This window comes from Crocodylus porosus, unplaced genomic scaffold (assembly GCF_001723895.1).
Source record: "Crocodylus porosus isolate Cpor-Errol unplaced genomic scaffold, CroPor_comp1, whole genome shotgun sequence".
In the NCBI taxonomy this organism is placed as follows: domain Eukaryota; kingdom Metazoa; phylum Chordata; order Crocodylia; family Crocodylidae; genus Crocodylus; species Crocodylus porosus.
This window is the reverse complement of record NW_017728940.1, coordinates 779,225-785,018: the sequence shown is the minus strand read 5'-3', so window position 1 is coordinate 785,018 and position 5,794 is coordinate 779,225. Positions and strand designations below refer to the sequence as shown.

The 5,794-nt window shown below is 57.8% G+C and overlaps 1 protein-coding gene across 1 annotated transcript in view; it reads right to left on the bottom strand.

Moving 5' to 3' along the window:
• The window catches only part of ZC3H12A (zinc finger CCCH-type containing 12A), an 11,095-nt gene extending 10,939 nt beyond the window's left edge, over positions 1–156 (bottom strand). Inside the window, exon 1 of the mRNA XM_019547898.1 lies at positions 43–156. The gene's annotated coding sequence lies outside the window, so the exon portion shown is untranslated. The remainder of the gene's footprint in view (positions 1–42) is intronic.
• Between the last annotated feature and the right edge of the window lie 5,638 nt (positions 157–5,794).

Below are 5,794 nucleotides of genomic sequence, written 5' to 3'. Positions count from 1 at the left end.
CTGAGGGGAGGGGAGGGGGTGCTCGGCGCTGCGGCCCCTTACCGGCCGGCCAGGCGGCGGCTCCATGAGGCGATGTCGGCCGGCCCGGCCGGCCTTTATAGCCGGGCCCGGGCGCTGCAGCAACGCGGAAGCTGGGCGGGGAGGAGCCGCTGTCGCTTCCTGACCCGCCCCCGGCCCCGGCCCCGGCCCAAGGACGCTCCGCACGGGGCTGCCTGCAGCGCCGAGCCCGTCCCCGGGCCCAGCCCCGCACGTGCCCGGGCCCAAGCGAGGACGGGCCCGGCCCGAAGAGCCGAGCCGCTGTGACTTGGGCGGGAAACACCGTTGTCCGGGGGGGCTGGCTCCTCAACCCCGGCCCAGTGCAGCACCCTATTTCCCCCCAAAACCGTGCACTCGGGCGAGCAGTGCGCCGCATGAGCGCGTTTCTGTCGTAAAGGGCACTCGGGCTAGTTTGGAAGGACTTCTCTGAGGTCACTTTGCTGGACTTTTTGACGGGCTCCTGGCTGGGGCCTTCTTGGAGCCCCACGGGCTGCCGGGTTTCCTGAGTCACGGGCTGGCTGAAAGACAGCGTCCGAGGCGCCCCCCGGGGCGGGCGACACAGCCAGCTTGGCGTGGCGTCGGTCGAGTGCCGCAAAGCCAAAACTGAGGTCAGGAAGTCGAAACTGGGCATCAATTTATAACCCTTGTAAGTGCAAAACGTTGTAACTGGAAACACTGGAAGTTGAGGACAGCCTGGACCGTATGAAGTAGGGGCCCGCTACTGTGTCTGCCCAGGGCCCACGGCAGGGTTAATCTGGCCCTGGGTGAAAAGCAAATTCTTTGTGTTGGTTGAAACCTGCTCGTGTCCCGCCGCGACCCTGGTTCTTGTCTGGCGGGGGGGAGTCCCCGATACGTCCCTGCGGACTTGCTCTTCACCCCCGGTTTGTAAGCCCTGCCAGCGTCTCCGCACTGGCTCTGATGCTTTTCTGTTGTCAGAAAAGGAGTGGAGATGGAGGCTTGGCGTTGTCTGAGCGGGGCTCAAGTCCAGTGATGGGGCCGGGGGGCGAGGACTAGTGGGAGAGGCATAGAAAAGTCTGGCTGGCAGGGATCTCTGGAGGGCCCAGCCCCTGCTCCAGGCAGGACTGGCCCGGTCTGAATCATCCCTTCATAGCATTGTATAGTAATTGCGGTTAAAGGGAGCTCAGGAGGTCACATCTAGTCCACCGCCCTGCTCAGAGCAGGGCCAGCACCAACTATGTCACCCCAGGCAGTCGGGGACTGTGGAAGCCAGCCTCGCCAGTTGAGGGCTTCATTTCAGGCTGTGTACGAGAGAGATGGCTTGTGTGGAGCAGGGGGCAGGGCTGCTTTTCTCACTGCTGCGGGCTCTTGCCAGGCCACAATCCAGTAGGCTGGAAACTGAAGACTCCCCTTCCCCTTCCCCTACCCCACAGCAGACAGCCCCTTGCTCCTCCAGCCACTCACCCTGCAGCTCAGGGCTGCTTATTTTGGGGGAATTTCGGTGTTTCAGCACAGCCCTTATGGCTTTGTCATCTCCCCCTGTAACTCAGGCCCTTCCCGCAGATCTGAGGCCCTCCTGTGTTTTCTGCCAGCCTGCCTTTGAGCAGAGGGAGAGGACCGGAGCCTGTGCTACTGGCATCCAGGACGTGTGCCATATCCTTAAGCCTCCAAGCCTGTGTGAGATCAGGCCATCATGTGCTTTGTGGGAAGCCTTGATTTGGAAGTGGGAGTGGGAATTGGCGTTTCACGCTCTGGACATGTAGCGCTATGCAAGTGAGGGAGGAGGGAGAGAAAGGAGAATGGAAACCAGTTAAGGCCGCTGCTGTATTTGCTTAAAAGATATTCCCCTCATTTACTTTAGTTCCCTTTGGGTGCCTTCCAGAAGCGGGCTGCGGCGCCTATTTGTTGGATAATATCAGGGGATGTAGAGACAGGTCCTATTCTGAGAACACCTGGGTTTTATGCAAATCATTTTGCAATAAGGAAGGTTTGCCCATATAAGTGTGCTCATTTGCTAAATTAATCCGTTTTCTTCCTGGTTACTGTTAAGGACAGCCTTTAATCTGGATCTTATCTGGTTACCATTACATGCTTACCTGGCTGCCTTTGGGTTGCTGCTTCTTGCCCTACTTAACACACTTGGCTGTTATGAATCACAGGGTTGAGCAGGTGCTTCTAGTGGGGCTCAGCGAGCTGCTCGCTCCGACTCTGTCAACCGCTTACAACTTGTGAGCTGGTCTGCGTTCGGGGGGGGGGGGAGGCTATTTTGGACCTGAAATTTAGTGTCAGGAGTGAGTCAGGACCTCACGCTAGGCACCTCCTAAAACGAAGACAGAATGTGACCTTTGCCCTCAGGACGTCACAAGCTAATCGCCAGCATTGGAGGAGATGCCTGGCTTCCTCGGAAGACCAAATGGCCTAGGCGCTGCCAAGAGATTTCCAGAGAACAGCTTCCAGGGAACAGCAACGCCCAGAGCCAGGATGAATCAGGGGACATTTAAGGACAAAGTGGACATGGCAGTGGGGAGGAGGAGGGCACAGAGCAGAGGAGAGGCAAGGAGAATTTTTCCATGTTTCCCACCTGCCCAAACCAGGGTGACACCCCAGGCATCTGATCTGTTGTGCCAGTTCTCAGCTCTCCTTGGGATTCCCCCGGTTTCCTTCCTTTTCCGTGAAACAGCTGCATTTGCATTGTGCCGCCTGCCCTGCAGCCCACGCTGGGTGGCACCGCCACACAGGACACAGGTTGCACCTCCTGCGGCTGCCAGTGGCACTTCTGGGCTGGCTGGTGGTAATCCCTAGGACTTCCCTGGGTCCCGGTTGCAGGGAGTTCCCCGAGAGGCTTCCTGCTGGCTGCAAAAGGCACATGTCCCTCAGGCCTGTCACCTGCAGCTCCTGGCTGCGCTGGCCCGGTTGTCCCGGGTCGGACACCAGAATGAAATCATTCATTGCAGCCCCAAGACCCCAGCCAGCTGAGCTCCTCTTCCCCCTCTGCCCTTCACCAGCTCTGGACCACTTGGCACCACGTAGCACGGAAACCGAGGCAGCGTTGCACGAATTACGAGAAGCTGGGCGTCTCTGCCTCTGCTCCCAGCCTGGGTGCAGGCCTGTGCCTGCAGGAGCAAGCTGGCAGCCACCTTCTTTCAGAAGCATAAGGCTGATTCATGCAAACGAGCCCTCGCCGGGGCAGAAACCCATGGAGGGGTTGCTGTAACATGTGCTTTCCTTGTCCTCAGCCTCACGGTAAAGCTCACTGCTGCCAAGCACACACCCAGCCAGGCCTGAGATTCACTTCAAAGATGACATACTGGATCAGGGCTGAGGCAGGGACTTTCCCATCTCTCCTTCCCTTTGGAACAGGAGCCAGCCCAGGCTGTGCTGTGGGAGAACAGCTCTGGCTAATTACATGGAGGAGTCTTGGACTCCTGGTGCTTTTCTGAATGCAGAAGTGGTGGTTTAATTGCAGATGCCGCATTGCTCCGGTTTCATCCCACTAGCACACGTGGTACATTCAGGCCAAGCCCCGGAGACACAGAGTTTACAGCCCTTGAACTTAGGATCTGGGGAGAACAGACTGTCTCTCCCCCACCAACCCTGGCATGTTGTTGTGCTGCACAGCAGCTCTCAGGACCGTTGTCCACAATAGGTTGAACCTGGAAAGAAGAAATGTCCAAGAGCTGCAGGGATGCTTGTGTGTCACAGAGGACACGTGGTAACCAAACGGGCCGGAGCCAGAGTTGAAACCTGGCTTTTACTGAATGCCAAATTTAGATCTGGGACCTACTGCTTGTGGGCTTAATGCCAAGGTCCCGAAAAAGGCCAGGTCGTTCTAGGTCAAGGCAGAATCCCCCCGGACTCCCTCGCTGGGCTGAACAGAGGCCCCCGATATCCTGCTATCACTGGATCCCTTGGTACCCACCTGAGCTCTCTAGGGGCGGCTGATGTCACCGCCTGCCTTGTACAGGATCAGCTCACCCTTGGGTGAAACTGCTCTCTTCCAAGCCACCCTGCGGCACAGCCAGAACCGGAGCTGGGCTGAGCTCTTCCCTGCCTACTTCCCCTGCCTTGTTCTGCCCCAGGTGCCGTGGGGCCAACAGAACAGGCCTGGCCCTAGTTAGCTTCCTTGTGGACTGTAGCTCAGGGCAGCCTGAGTGGGAGGGCTCAGCTGTGCGGAGCCACTCCGTTCATTCCAATTAACCTCCAAAATGGGTCAGTCAAACTGAGTTAAAAGCTTCAGTGTGTGCCCTCTTCCTCAGGATGCAAGTGGCATCTGGGCAGCCCTTGGGAAGGCATTTGGGAGCAGGGCCTGGGAGACTTTGCTATTCAGGGAGCAGGTTTGCAGCATAGACATGGCCCAAGAGCTGCAGGGGTCCTGTCCCAGGCTGAGGGGAGCCTGCTCTGCACGCTGACTTGGACTTCAGACAAGGCGAGACCGACCCATGCAAGGCCCAAGCTTGGTGCAGACACGTGAAGAGGCATCACAGCCGCATGCAAGAGTGGAGGGGCTGCTGTTCACTGCTGCAGGTGAACCCACTTTGGCGGTGCACAGATTTGCTGCAGGTGTGAACGTAAGGCACATAGCTCACATGTGTGTCAGCCCTGCCAAGTAGTCCTAGATTGCATGCTTTCTCCCTGCAGCCTTTTACCTCCCCCAGCTCTGAGGGAGGAGCCTGGTCCCTGCCAGGATGTCATATCGGGGTTATTAGACATCCCCGAAGGAACTGAAGTGCAGTCAGAGAAGAGCTCGCCTGTGATTTATGAGCTGGAGGAGCTGGCAGAGCTGCCCTGGGATTGCTGTTTGGAGGTGAACAATAGCATCTTGTACTGACACTCAGAAGCAAAGCTGAGTCACGGTGCACGCCCTTTCTCTGGAAGAAAGTCACTAGGCCTCCCAGGAAACGGAGCAAACCCTGCCAGAAGCACAGCTGGCCCCTCTCTCTGCACCATGGCTGCTGTTCACATGCATTTGCACCAGCGATTCTCAGCCAGGATGCTGTGACCTGCTGGGATGCCTTAAGATCCTGTCAGGGGTGCTGCAGGGTGCCAGGCTGCAAATATCATTCAAAAGACAAACTCAGAGATCTCTAACAGGAACCCAGAGAGTTAAAACTATGCTCAGTTGCGGGCTGGCTGAGATCTTTGCAATGGAAGAACTGCTGGAGATTTTTTCCCTAGACAAAAAAGAAGTGAAAGCTGCTGCCTTGAGTCTAAAAAGGTTGAGTCACTGATTTAAACACAGCAGTTAAGTCCTATGGGACACCTTCCACCCCCTGGCACCCAGATGATAGCAGCACAGTCCCTGTTCAGCTGGTGGTGACCTGACTTCCAGCCGATGGGTAGCAGCACGCCCACTCCAGATGGGCTTTATTCCCCAACAGCTGGATGGGAAACTCCAGGCTGCAATTGCCAGGAGGGAACAGAGGAGAAAACAGGTCATGGTCCTAGCAAGGAGAGGTGGCTGCAATCCCAAGCCTCCCAGACCTGCCCCAGCTCTGCCTGACCCCGGGCAGGCTAGGAGAAAACCTGCTGCCTGCTCAGCTTTGCTCTCCCCGGCACGTCCCGAGTTCCTGGCCCTGATCTGTGCTCGCAGCCTCCCATCTAGCGGGCTGAGCGAGCTGCTGCAGCTGCAGCCAGACGGTCTGGGTGTTATGCGCGCAGCTGCGGCCTGTGCGCGGGGGGGGAAAGCAGCCGGGCCCAGCCCATGCACTGCTGTCTGTCCTTGCTGCCTCCTGAAGCATGCTGCAGTCCCAAGCCTGGGCTCCCCTCCCTGGCTCAGGAGGAAACCTCCCCTTCAGACTCG